This window comes from Peromyscus leucopus, chromosome 2, assembly GCF_004664715.2.
Source record: "Peromyscus leucopus breed LL Stock chromosome 2, UCI_PerLeu_2.1, whole genome shotgun sequence".
In the NCBI taxonomy this organism is placed as follows: Eukaryota; Metazoa; Chordata; class Mammalia; order Rodentia; family Cricetidae; genus Peromyscus; species Peromyscus leucopus.
Genome location: NC_051064.1, coordinates 26252641 through 26267835, shown reverse-complemented (window position 1 = coordinate 26267835; position 15195 = coordinate 26252641).

The window sequence follows — 15195 nt, the reverse complement described above, 5'->3', positions numbered from 1 at the left end:
AATGGAAACACTGCCTTGGCAGGAGCAGGCACTAATGATTGCACTGTGTTTCAGGCTTTTGGTGATGGAGACACCCTTTTGCTGAGGGGCAGTTGTGGCACCCACTGAACCAACACAATATGCTCCTTGGGCTGCTGTGGGTGGAGTGAGATGCAATCACTGCTGTAGCTGAAAATTCCAAGTATTTTGAGGGTTTTGATCTTTTTATTTAAACAAATGGGTTCTTCTGTAGGCGAGAGACCAGATGTTACACTGAGATGTAGCTGTATAGGGCAAATGACAGTGACTGGCTTAATTATGGTGGTTTAGAGATTTTGTAGCACATTTATACATGTGAGCTTCTATTTTTATTTTGAGGATAAAAATGATTAAAACTATGCCTTAATCAGCTTTCTATCACTATAATGAAATAGCTGAGCTAATCAATTCATAAACAAAAAGGTTATTGTGGTTCACAGATCTTGGAACTTCCATTGCCTTACTTTTAAGGGGATCCTTATGTTTCCAACATGTATATGCACTTGGCTAATCTTGAGGGAGTCAAAGACTGCAGGGGAGAAGGATGTTTCCCTTGCCCTGTAGAGTTGCTTTGATTTGGTTCAAATGGCTTATCCAGCTCTTCATCATCTCATGACTCAGTGGTTGCCAAAGTGTGACCATAGGTTCAAATTTTGGTTTCATTTGTCCATGAAACAGTCTCTCCAATAAGTACGGTGGTTCATGTTTCTGGCAGATCAATGAGACTCTGTACATCACGGGAACATACATAGCAAACATGCATGGGAGCCCTGGGAGTTGAGAAGCCCTGGTTTCCATCTACCTGACAAATATACATGGTGCTATCATCTTCAAATTGATTTCTTTTCTTTTTCCTCCTCCTTCCGGAATTATCTCTGATCCTATGTATGTCTTCCACCCTCATCTAAAAGTGTTTTTTAACTTACAATTACTGAAATAGAAACACTTACTTTCCTTCTGAAGCCCACTGAGCATGGGTGGGGGGGAGACAGTATGTTCCTTGCTTTTCTTCTCTTCTCTTTTCCACCCTCCAGATTGAAAGTTGGGTAAGAACATGGATGTTCTCATTTTCTCAGAGTTTCTTCTTGTCATGATTCACTGTTAATTCCTTACAGCCGTAGCCACAGTGTATGGCCTCCACTCCCTGTACAACAGGCAGGTACCTGAGTTCCCTGCAGAGTGAATGACCTTAGCATTTAGACTGCTTTTCCTGCCAAACTCAGAGTCTGCCTTCTTTATCCCAAGGCTTCTTCTAGCACAGCCATAAGCAAAATTTGGAGGTTGAGATCAGGGAATGAAGCCACATGCCCAAGGAACCCTCTCCATTCTCTTGGGATAGATTCTGAGGACTATTCTATAGGCTTCTGGAAAGTCTCCAGAAAGATTTAGCTCAATGGCCCCAAACAGTAGGCAGCCTGCTCACTCCATTTCTTGATGGTGTTGGATACTCCCTCTACTTCCTCCCTTGAGTTCATCTCATTCCTGTCCTCAAGTGCTTTGGTTAGGGGTCTGCCCTTAGGAGATCCCATGCTGAGACGCTTATTGAATATTGCTAAAGCTAAAAGAGCTTGTCTACATTCATTGACAACATCTGCATGGTTATGATATTCATATTCTGATGGTATTTTCTAATAATGCAAACCTAAGGTTTTGATGTTTTATGCTTTATGGTCAACTATGAGCCTTAGTAAGCATATTTAAGTTGCTCACTAGAAGTTACTATTACATACCATTATTTTTACGTTATAAATGAGAAAACAGTGTAAGAGAGGGAAATGACTGATCAAAGTCCTAATGAAGATCTGGATAGAAAGCTCAAGGCTCTTGTAACTGTGTAACTGTATGTCATCCTATCCTACAGTTAGGGCATGTACCCTTCCACATCAAATTTATGGAAGACAATTTTTTCTAATTTAATTAGATTTTTACCTGCTGCAAGACAATAATATATCTGTTTCCTATCTTTCCAATGGTTTGCACATGGATGCAAATGAACATTTTTTAAAATTTTAATTTTTTTATTATACAGTACCTCATTATACAGCATTGGCTGTCCTGGAACTCAGGGTGTAGACCAGGCTAGCCTCAGAATCACAGAAATCCTTCTGTCTCTGCCTCCCAAGTGCTGGGATTGAAGGTGTGTGCCATCATGCCTGGCCACAGATGAGCAATTTAATTGTCTAAATGACTTTTATAGTTCATCCCTGCATATAATTATGAGTATATAATTTCTGAATATTTGCTCCTTAATTGGGAAATGGGACATTCTGCTACATAGTTGTGTGACAATTCTTTTAATCTTGTTCCCAAAGCAACCTTCTGGAGTGATGGGGATGGGGGTGGATGGGGTGGGAGCTGGAGAGAAAAATGAATTATGTTTAGTGAAGAAGCAGATCTCGGGTGATTCACTTTGAATGCCTCTGCTCGACCCACACACCTCAATTTGACAACACACCTCTATGCTTATAAAGAAAAAGAGACAGTTTAGTTTATTAGGGAGCCAAATATGAGTGATCATGGTCTGGGGACATAGATTCAAATACTGTGTTCACTGTGGAACTGGTCCCATTGTTATGAGGTAACTCCTTCAGAGAACACCTGGACTCTTAAACTCAATAGAAAGTCTTTATTCACAGGCCAATGGGCTACACAGGGAACTTATGTAGCCAAGAGTCTTACCAATATTAGCTTTTTGTGCACAAAAACATATCCTTGTAGATACACTTCAATAGCAAGAAAAACGAGCAACAAGCAGGGCTACAGAAGCCAAAAAGCAAGGTTAGAACATTTAGGTACTTTCCCAGAACTATGCACTGTGATGGATTGGCTATTTGTTTTTGATTTGGCAGGTGTTGGCAGTGTAAGTGTTGAGCTCTTAGGTCAGAATGGTGCCTTGGTGCCTCTAACATGGCATCAATTGTACTAAGGTCTGGAGGCCTGTCGTTTTATTAGCTACAGAGCAAGAAAGCCACAAAAAAAGGCGTTCATCAGATGCATTCATAGGGACCTCAATTAGGCGGTCTACAGCAAATCCAGGAAATCTGCTATGGGTTGCAGACTCTGTCTGATAAAATTCTTAGCTTTGGGATTGGTGGAAGTCAGGACTTTGCTAGTAACACATCTTACATATTCCGATAGTCACAAGGATCTTAGTTCAAACACAGAGGTGGGCAATGGCTTTCAAAGGGATTAAAATTAGCTCAGGATAATTTGGCTGTGGTCTGCAATACCTTAATTCTCCATGAGCACTGAGTCCAGTCAATTGGCCATGTAAATCTTTAACACAGGGCCAACAGTTTTTAGTGTGTGCTTCTGGGAACTTCAATTAGTAGGGAAATCTCTCCTCAATAAATACTTCATCTTTTAATAATACGGAGCATTTCTCTTATGCAAAAGCCTAATTCACCATGTCTACAGCTCTTTATGTTGAAAATTTAAGTTAATACAACAATGAGATTCTCAGTCCTTTCCTAAGGAATTAACAGACACACAGCCAGGGCAGACATGCAACCCGCTTACACTACCTACATGCCAGTGCTCACTCAACACCAGGAGCTATCCTCTCATCTTAAGTAAGCATCGAGCATTGTTACCAAGGCCTCTAAGTTTCTGTGAAGCTGATTTAGGAGTGCTTCAGAAACCCTGCAGAGAATATAGTCACAGTGGACAAGTTTCTAAAATGGAGGCAAGTTTTCTACCTCAACTTCTAACGTACCCGATTCCTCAGTTTTGCTCTTGAGGTTTTGTCGGGGAGTCTGCACAGGAGGAAGGAATACTCAGGTGTCAATCCCTAGGTCACACAGATGTTGTCCAACACTTGCTGTTCTCTTAGTTCTCCTTAAAACCTTCGCTCTGTGTTTGTTGTTGTTTTGAGGAATCAAGAATGTAGTAATAAGACTTTGAGTCCCTTCATTTAGAGAAAGGCTAGTTGAAAATAGGCTCCCTTTGGAAAGCAGGAAGGAGAAGGGGACATTTAAATGGAAAATTAACCTCCTCTTCTCATAATCCGGAAGCAGTAAACATTTTCAAAAATAGGGCCCAACTTGACACATTCAGTTGTTTAGAAGAAAGAGAAGTGAGCTGAGCTGAACTCATGCTGGCTACTTACAAGAAAGTTGGAGATTAAAAATGTTTTTTCCAAACCAACAGAATACAAGAGATGGAAGAGAGAATCTCTGATGTAGAGGATACAATAGCAAAAGTGGATTTGTCAGTCAAAGCAAATGCCAATGCCGAAAAATTATGACACAAAATGTCCAAGAAATCTGGGACACCATGAAAAGACTAAACCTACGAATAATAGGGATAGAGGAAGGAGAAGTATATCAACTCAAAGGCACAGAATATATATTCAACAAGATCATAGGAGAAAACTTTCCCAACTTAAAGAAGGAAATACCTATGGAGATACAAGAAGCCTATAGAACACCAAATAGACTAGAACCCCCCAAAAGTCCCCTAGCCACATAATAATTAAACAACTAAATGTACAGAATAAAGAAAGAATATTAAGAGCAGCAAAGGAAAAAGGCCAAGGGACTTATAAAGGCAAACCCATCAGAATAACATTTAATTTCTCAATGGAGACTTTGAAAGCCAGAAGGACCTGGACAGATGTAATGCAGACACTAAGAGACCATGGATGCCAGCCTAGACTAATATACCCAGCAAAACTTTTAATCATCATAGACGGAATGAACAAGACATTCCAAGACAAAGCCAGATTTAAACAATACTTATCCACAAACCCAGCCCTACAGAAAGCGCTAGAAGGAAAATTCCAACCTAAGGAAGTCAGATACACCCTAGAAAGGACAGGCAATAGATAACACCACAGCAGTAAACCCCAAAGAAGAGAAGTACACACACATTACCACCAAAAAATAACAGGAATGAACAATCACTGGTCATTAATATCCCTTAATATCAATGGACTTAATTCACCTATAAAAAGACACAGGTTTACAGAATGGATATGAAAGCAGGACCCATCTTTCTGTTGCATACAAGAAACACACCTCAAATTCAAAGATAGACACTACCTAAGAATAAAAGGCTGGGCAAAGTCTTTCCAATCAAATGGTCTTAAGAATCAAGCAGGTGTAGCCATCCTGATATCCAGCAAAATAGACTTCAAACTAAAATCAATCAAAAGAGATCAAGAAGGGCATTACGTACTCATCACAGGAAAAATCATCCAAGATGAAGTTTCAATTCTGAACATTTATGCCCCAAACACAAGGGTACCCACATATGTAAAAGAAACATTACTAAAGCTTAAATCACACATAAACCCCTATACATTAATAGTGGAAGACATCAACACCCCACTTTCACCACTGGACAGATCTCCCAAATCAAAACTTAACAGAGAAATAAAGGACTTAACTGATGTTATGACTCAAATGGACTTAATCAATATCTACAGAACATTCCATCCTAACAAAAAATAATATATCTTCTTCTCAGCACTCCATGGAACCTTCTCTAAAATCGACCACATACTTGGCCACAAAGCAAATCTCAACAGATACAAAACAATTGGAATAACCTCCTGTGTTCTATCAGACCACCATGGTTTAAAGTTAGATTTCAACAACAAAAACTACAGAAAGCCTACAATCTCATGGAAACTGAATAATGCTCAACTGAATCACCATTGGGTCAAGGAAGAAATAAAGAAAGAAATTAAAGACTTCCTAGGGATCAATGAAAATGAATATACCACATACCTAAACTTATGGGACACTATGAAAGCAGTGCTAAGAGGGAAATTCATAGCACTAAATGCCCACATAAAGAAGTTGGAGAAATCTCACACTAGTGACTTAACAGCACACCTGAAAGCTCTAGAGCAAGAAGAAGCAAAGTCACCCAGGAAGAATAGATGCCAGGAAATAATCAAATTGAGAGCTGAAATCAATAAAATAGAAACAAAGAGAACAATACAAAGAATCAATGAAACAAAGAGTTGGTTCTTTGAGAAAATCAACAAGATAGACAGGCCCTTATCCAAAATAACCAAAAGACAGAGAGAGAGCATCCAAATTAACAAAATCAGAAATGAAAAGGGAGACATAACAACTAACACTGAGGAAATCCAGAAAATCATTAGGTCATACTTCAAAAACCTCTACTCCACAAAACTGGAAAATCTAAAAGAAATGGATAATTTTCTGGATAGGTACCACATACCTAAGTTAAATCAAGACCAGATAAACTATTCCTAAGTCAAACAAAGATGCAACAAAGAAAGAGAATTACAGACCGATCTCCCTCATGAACATTGATGCAAACATACTCAATAAAATACTGGCAAACAGACTCCAAGAACACATCAAAACAATTATCCACCATGATCAAGCAGGCTTCATCCCAGGGATACAAGAGTGGTTCAACATATGAAAGTCCATCAATAATACACCATATAAACAAACTGAAAGAAAAAAACATTATCATCTCACTAGATGCTGAAAAGGCATTTGACAAAATCTAACACCCCTTCATGATAAAAGTCTTGGAGAGATCAGGAATGCAGGGAACACACCTAAACATAATAAAGGCAATCTACAGCAAGTCAACAGCCAACATCAAATTAAATGGAGAGAAAATCAAAGCAATTCCATTAAAATCAGGAAAAAGGTAAGGCGGTCCATTCTCTCCATACTTATTCAATGGAGTACTTGAAGTTCTAGCCAGATCAATAAGACAACATAAGGTGATCAAGGGGATACAAATTGGAAAGGAAGAAGTCAGCTTTTGCTATTTGTAAATGACATGATAGTATACATGAGTGACCCCAAAAATTCGACCAAAGAACTCATACAGCTTATAAACACTTTCAGCAATGTAGCAGGATACAAGATTAACTCAAAAAAATCAGTAGCCCTCCTATATACAATTGACAAACAGGCTGAAAAGGAAATCAGAGATACATCACCCTTTACAATAGCACAAATGATATAAAATACCTTTAGGTAACTCTAACTAAGCAAGTGAAGGACCTATATGACAAGAAATTTAAGTCCCTGAAAAAAGAAATTGAAGAAGATATTAGAAAATGGAAAGACCTCCCATGATCATGGATGGGCAGGATTAACATAGTAAAAATGGCAATTTTACCAAAAGCAATCTACAGATTCAATGCAATCCCCATCATAATACCAACACAATTCTTCACAGACCTGGAAAGAACAATTCTCAACTTCATATGGAAAAACAAAAATACCAGGATAACCAAAATAATCCTGTACAATAAAACAACCTCTGGAGGCATCACGATCCCTGACCTCAAACTCTACTATAGAGCTACAGTAATAAAAAGAGCTTGGTACTGGCATAAAAACTGACATGTGGACCAATGGAATCGAATTGAAGATCCTGACTTTAATTTGCACACCTTTGAACATACAATTTTTGACAAAGAAGCCAAAACTGTACAATGGAAAAAACAAAGCATCTTCAACAAATGGTGCTGGCATAAGTGGATGTCAACATGTAGAAGGCTGCAAATAGATCCATATCTGTCACCGTGCACAAAACTTAAGTCCAAGTGGATCAAAGACCTCAACATAAATCCAGTTAGTCTGAATCTGCTAGAAGAGAGTAGGAAGTAGTCTTGAACACATTGGCACAGGAGATCACTTCCTAAATATAATACCAGTAGCACAAACACTGAGAGAAACAATCAATCAATAGGACCTCTTGAAACTGAGAAGCTTTTGTAGAGCAAAGGACATGGTCAACAAGACAAAGCTACAGCCTACAGAATGGGAAAAGATCTTCACCAACCCCACATCTAACAGAGGGCTGATATCCAGAATATATAAAGAACTCAAGAAATTAGACATCAAAATGCCCAACAGTCCAATTAAGAAATGGGCTATAGAACTAAACAGAGAATTCTCAGCAGAGGAAGCTCAAATGGCTGAAAGACATTTAAAAAATTGCTCAACATCCCTAATCATCAGGGAAATGCAAATCAAAATGACTTTGAGCTACCACCTTACACCTGTCAGAATGTCTAAGATCAAAAACACTGAAGACACCTTATGCTGGAGAAGATGTGGAGCTAGGGGAACTCTCCTCCACTGCTGGTGGGAATGCAAGCTTGTCCAGCCTTTTTGGAAATCAATATGGCGCTTTCTTAGAAAATTGGGAATCAATCTCCCCTAAGACCAAGCTATACCACTCTTGGGCATATGCTCAATCATACCACAAGGCACATGCTCAGCTATATTCATAGCAGCATTATTTGTAATAGCCGGAACCTGGAAACAACCTAAATCCCCTTCAACTGAAGAATGGATAAATAAAATGTGGTATATATACACAATGGAATACTACTCAACAGAGAAAAACAATGACATCATGAAGTTTGCAGGCAAATGGATGGATCTAGAAAAAAATCATCCTGAGTGAGGTAACCCAGACTCAGAAAGACAAACATGGTATGTACTCACTCATAGGGGGATACTAGATGTAAAACAAAGATGACTAGACTGCTACTCACAACTCCAGGGAGGCTACCTAGAAAAGAGGACCCTAAGAAAGACACAGGGATCATCCAACAACAAAGAAATAGATGAGATCTACATGAGCAAACTGGACATGAGTGGGGGTAATGAAGGGCAAGGGTCGAGGCAAAGAGAGCTTAGGGGAGCAGGACATACTAGCTGGATCAAGAACAGAGAGGGAGAACAAGGAAAAAGAAACCATGATAAATGAAGACCCCCCCTGGGAATAGGAAGAAGCAAGTGCTAGAGAGGTCCCCAAAAATCTGCAGATACCTCCACAATAGACTACTGGCAATGGTCAAGAGAAAGCCTGAGGTGACCTGTTCTGGTGATCGGATGACCAAACACCCTAACTGTCGTAGTAGAACTCTCATCCAGTGACTGGTGGAAGTGGATGCAGAGATTCACGGCCAGGCCCCAGGTGGAGCTCCGGGAGTCCAATCGGCGAGAAAGAGGAGGGATTGTATGAGCCAGAATTGTTGAGACCATGATTAGGAAAAGCACAGGGACAAATAGCCAAACTAATGGAAGCACATGAACTATGAACCAATAGCTGAGGAGCCCCCAACTGGATCAGGCCCTCTGCATAAGTGAGACAGTTGACCAGCTTGATCTGTTTGGGAGGCCCCCAGGCAGTGGGGACCAGGACCTGTCCTTAGTGCATGACCTGGCTGTTTAGAGCCTGGGGCCTTTGCAGGGACACTTTGCTCAGCCTGGGTGAAGGGACGAGGGGACTAGACCTGCCTAGAGCTGAATCCCCAGGGGAGTCCTTGCCCTAAGGAGGAGATGGGAATGGGGGGTGAGCTAGGGGAAGTGGGGGGGGCAGGAGGAGGGAGGACAGAGGAATCTGTGGCTGATATGTAAAATTAAATTAAATTTTAAAATAAAAAATAAAATAATAAGAAAAATGTTTTTTTCCCAAAGAATAGAGATTTTGCATTCCTACCCCAAATTAACTAAAAAGTTAGTAAAAAGTGCCTGTTGTTTTCTTTAAAACTCCTTTTATGGATAAGATCATTTTTATTTAAATTAAAAAACGGAAATTTACATTAAAACTTCAATCTTGTAGGTCAGCTAGAATTTGGTCACTGAACACTACTGCAATTCCATTCATCCCAGATTCATCAGGCAAAATCGCTCCTACCTCAGATGGAGGAATGGGTAGCCCATGGGCCAACTATGAGTGACCATGGCCCAGGTTGCCCTTAAATAATATTTAATAATGTTTGGCCAACTTTGATAGTTACAGAATAAAAGGAAGTCATGATTCAAGAACTTTCTCTGATTTATAGATAGGGCTGTCAGATAGGTGGGTAACAGAAAAGAGGGGAAATGTCCATTGTAGTTTTCAGATGCTGATTAATGGCATTCTTAGTGTTTGTGTGGATGTTAACCTGATAAGTTAATTTATCCAACAGCATTACCACTGAAAGTCATATTAGGACATCAGGCCCACCACAGAAGACAGGAGTAGCTATTAAGAGGACTAAAGATAGCCTAAGATAATTTGGCTATCATTCCAACTCTTCATGATTAGGAAGTTCTCTTCAGTCAATCAGCCATGAAGAATCTTTAGCACAGGCATGGCTCTTTTTACGTTATACTAACTGAGAAACCAGGGACCGCACAGTGTTTTTGCTCACTTGACATTTTATCACGGCATCCAATTTCATTTCTAATACTACTTGTTAAACTTTGCTTTAGTAAAAATTCTACTTTTGCATTTATGAAAGACAGGCATTTTTATATAATAAAGGAATTTTAAATTTCATCTTCTGGCAGGTAGGAAATCGTGAAACAAAAGAATTAGCACTTATTTGCAGTATAAAAGCAAAATGTCTCCAAGGACGACTTCTGGGAAAACACATTTCAATCAAACTGACTGCTCAGCCAAGGAAGAAGAAAGTGTTCATCATTCACAGTGTTCTGTATTTCTAAGAGAAGCCTCTGAAGACAAGGAAGAAGAGAGTGTTCATCATTTACAGTGTTCTGTATTTCTAAGAGGAGCCTCTGAAGACAGTGTTCATCATTTACAGTATTCTGTATTTCTAAGAGGAGCCTCTGAAGACAGGGAGGAAGAGAGTGTCCATCATTTACAGTGTTCTGTATTTCTAAGAGGAGACTATGAAGACAGTGTTCATCATTTACAATGTTCTGTATTTCTAAGAGGAGCCTCTGAAGACAGTGTTCATCATTTACAGTGTTCTGTATTTCTAAGAGGAGCCTCTGAAGACAAGGAGGAAGAGAGTGTCCATCATTTACAGTGTTCTGTATTTCTAAGAGGAGCCTCTGAAGACAAGGAAGCTGTTATCTGTATGACCCACTTGCATGATAATGATGACATTGCTTTTCTGTAAATGATGCTAAGCTTCCTTCTCTCGTCACAGATGGAGAGTTCTGTGTTTCCGGAGAGATGATCAGAACATCCTTGGTTGAAGCACTGATATGAATTTCTGTGTCTCTATTGACACTGACTAGTTCTGTGATAGTAGATGGTGACTTAAGTTTTCCTATCTCTGTTCACTCATTATGTAAAATTTGCTCTGATCCTCATGATACATCACAGAGCAAATACCTTGTACTTGTTGTCCATGTGACTTCTGAAACATGACAAAGCTAATGCTTCCACAATCTACAAGTGTGCATCCCCTTTAGTATTTTTCCAATGAAGACTTAGAATTTTGTATTCAAGTCAGACATGAGAAATACTGGTAATAATTTACCAGACAGTGAGTGCTTTTGGTTTCCTATTGACTTACTCCACAAGAAAAAGAAGCATATGGTCTTAGTGATCTTAACTCTAAAATCTGGACATTAGCCCTCTCTGTTCCTCAAACAGCTCTACTTCTTCATGTTGCATATACACACACATGATTTTATGCATCTTGCAAGTCTAGGTGCCACAAATGAGAGAAGACGTGGCATTTGTCTTCCTGAGACTGACTTTGCTGGTTTGAATGAGATGTCTACAAGTTCTCAGGCATCTGAGTATTGGTGGTTCAGTTGGTGACACTGTTTGGGTAAGTTAGGAGCTGTGGCTTTGCTGGGAGAAGTATGTGACTGGGACCGGCTGTGAGATTTCCGATGTGAACTGTCAGGCTGCTGCTCCAGTGGACATGCTTCCTCACCATGATGGTGATGGACTCTCCCCACTGGGATTGTAAGGCCATGCCAATCCTTCCCTTTATAAGTTGCCTTGGCTGTGTTTTATCAGAGCAATAAAAAAGTAACTAGCACACTAACTTAGTTCGTTTAATGATTATCTGCAGCTGCATCCATCTTCAGGCAAACAACATAACTTCATTGATTTTGCTCCAAAATTTCTTTCATAAAAACACATCTGCACACATGTGTGTATGTGCTCATGTGTGTGTGTGTGTGTGTGTGTGCATACACATATATCTTGCATTTTCTTTATGCATTTCTGTTTACAGACACCTAATTCAGTTCCATCTTAGTTACTGTGAATAGTACTACAATAATCTTTATGTACAAATATCTCTGAGATCCGTTGACTTGGAGTCATTCAAATATATACCCACCTATAGCTGGGTCACATGGTAGATCTATTTTAGATTTTTAAGGAACAACCATGCTATTTTCTGTGGTAGCTTGACTAGTTTCCATTCCCACCAGCAATGCATAAGAGTTCCTGATCACCCACATTCTTTACAGTATTTGTTATTATTTTTCTTAATGAATACCATTCTGACAGGGGCAAGATGAAATCTCAATGTGCGTTTAATTCACATTTCTCTAAAGGCTAATGACATAGACTTTTTTCATATGTTTATTTGCCATTTGCATTTCTTCTTTCGAGAACTGTCTGTTCACTTTTATGAGTCCATTTATTGATTGGGCTGTTTGGTTCCTTTAATTGTTTTATTTCTTTGTAAAATATAGCTATTAATCTTCTGCATATATAGAAAAGATTTTTCCTCAATTTTGTAGCCTGTCTTTTCACTCAATTAACTTCTTCCTTTGCTTTGAAGAAGATTTTTAATTTCATGAGGTTCTATTTGTCAGAGGGGAAAATGTTAATATTGGTATTATTTCCTGAGCAACGGGGTCCTGCTGTGTGAGCCCCTGCCTGTGCCTTCACTGTGAAGTGCTTTCCCTACTTTTCCCTCTAAGAGAATTTGATTGTCTGTTAAGCTCTCCAACCCATCTGGAGTTGTTTTTTCTGCAGAATTCATTCCTCTCTCTATGGACATTTGGTTTTCCCAGCACTATTTGTTGAAGAAAATATCTTTTCTCCTATGTATTTTGGCCCTTTGTCATAACTCAGTTTATATGAGTTTATATGTGGTTGGTTCCTCCATTTTGTTTTACTAATCTACTGGACTGTTTTTCTAGTAACAAGTTACCTGTGTTACTATGGTTCTGTGTTATAACTTGGAATCAGGCATGATGATGTCGCTATTAACTAATGGCCTTTTGAAAAGCTATATGGAAACTTATTACTGTAGAAGGTTCCTAAAACATATACATAAATTAAAGGATTTTAAATGGAACTACCATATAATGGGGGAGACAATGCCCCAACTAGACATTACTTACTACTAAATAAAATCTCCCATACATACAAAGTTCATTTCAGAGGCTCAGATTGGCTCTAATCTACATCTGCTGCTGTCCTTGGTGGTCTGTAAGGCCCTGGCCTTCCCATTTTGAGTAAACCATTGCCTGCTTGCTGACCTTGACCAGATGTCCTCCCTATGCTAATTCCCTGCCGGTATCGACCCTCCTGAATGCTTAAGGGAAGTTCCTTGTTTGTGTATCCTGCATATTGGGCATTAACAGCTTAGATCCAAGATTGTAAACATCAGTAGCAAACTTCTGCCCTCTGGGGTTCTCCCATTGTGCTGTAAGCCTGTATTTAAGGTTTTCTCCCTATTTCAATAAGCAGCATTCGGCATTCTGCTCTGGTGGATGACTCACTGTCTCTTGTTTCTTATTTTTTCTGATCCACAGCCCCTCGCTTAGACATGGTGAATGGGTGGTGGTAGTGTGGGAGTTATCCCTACAAATGGAGGTCCCATCAAGATCTGAGAAAGAAGGGACAAGCTGATGGACTCCCGAAAGGTAAGGCTGGCCAGCAATTTAAAGAAAAAAGAAAAGAGAAGGGTGAATTGTCATGGGTGCAAATAGGGCACCACTGAAGTTAAGAAAGGGCAAGACAGCTAAAGATTTTAAATAAAAAGGAAATCTTCCCAATAGAGAAGAGGGAAGGAAAGGAAATTTCCCGTTAGAAAAGAGAAAAATTTTAATCAAGATGAAAGGATTTTCCTGGTAAAAAGGGGAACAATTTTGAAACTAGGCCTAAAGATTTTTAGGGCCCTGTAGAGGAAGGATGAAGGAAAGAGAAAAGCCTCTTGCCAGTGGTAATGGAGGAAGAAAAGGCTCTTTCCAATTTAAAAAATTTCAGGATAGCTGAAACTCTGAGCTCTTTCTGCCTACCAGCACAGAGCAGCAACATCTGAATTACAAAGAGTCAGAAGAAGTTTTGTTGTCTGTTTAATTTCTTTTTATTTTTCCCTCAGAGTGGGAATAATTCAATATTTAGGATCCCTTCATGGGAAATGTTTTTCTGTTTTTTCCTTAATGGTGGGAATAACTCATTATTAGGTAGTCCCTTCATGGGAGTAAGAGAAAGTTTAAACGTGAGTGCGCATGTGCAGGGCATGCCCCAGCACGGCGGCGAAGGCGCCTGCAAGATAGCCAGGAGCAGCAGGCAGGTGGACAAGTGAGCAGAGGCCAGGAGAGGGAATAGCACTAAAAGTTTAAATGGGCCCAACTTCTGGTGAAAAATAGTTTCGGTCAGGATGTGGAATGCTAAGTCAATACTGTTTGAGTAAAGGATGTTCTGTTCTTTTGATTGTCTTAATAAATGTTTGGATTTTCATGGTAGATAAACTAAAGGAACAGGATTCATAATTTTGAACTATATATTAGGTGTGCTCTTGTCTGTTGAACATTACCAAAAATTTGGCTCTGCTCTTTAAGTTGCTTTCTAGAAATTCTTGGTTTAATTCTATAGAAATATAACACCTGAAATGGATTGGGTTGTTAGCTTATTAAATAATGTTGTTGGTAAGATAAACCAATAAAAAATAATCTCTTACTGATAAAGAGGTTACAAAATTATTTTTCCAGTAAATAAAATACAGGTGAATTTTTTGGTCCACAATGTTAATATTTGGCTATTTGTATTAATGTGTTATTTGAAATCTATAAAAAAGGACCCTCTTTTTAAGATTTTATAAAAATACTCCAGAGTATTGCCTAAAGTTACCTCTTCAAATTCTATAGAGATTGTATTTAATGCTTTTATAAGTGGCATATGTAAAAAGGACCATGGAAATAGAAGCTGGTGATAGAATTGCTCAATTATTATTGCTTTCATATTTTAAATGCAAAGTGGCACCTATATGTAGAAATGGAGGCTTTGGGAGTACAGGAGAAAAGGTGTTTTGACCAACAGTTATCAATGATAAACAGCCTAAATTAAAAATAAAATTATATGGGATTGAGATTAGAAGATTATTAGAAGATTCTGGTTCTGGATATATCTATAATTTCACAAGAATCCTGAGACCCCAATTGGCTCCTTAAAAATTCCACCTCTAACCTACAAGGTATTGGCACAGCTCAGACGTCA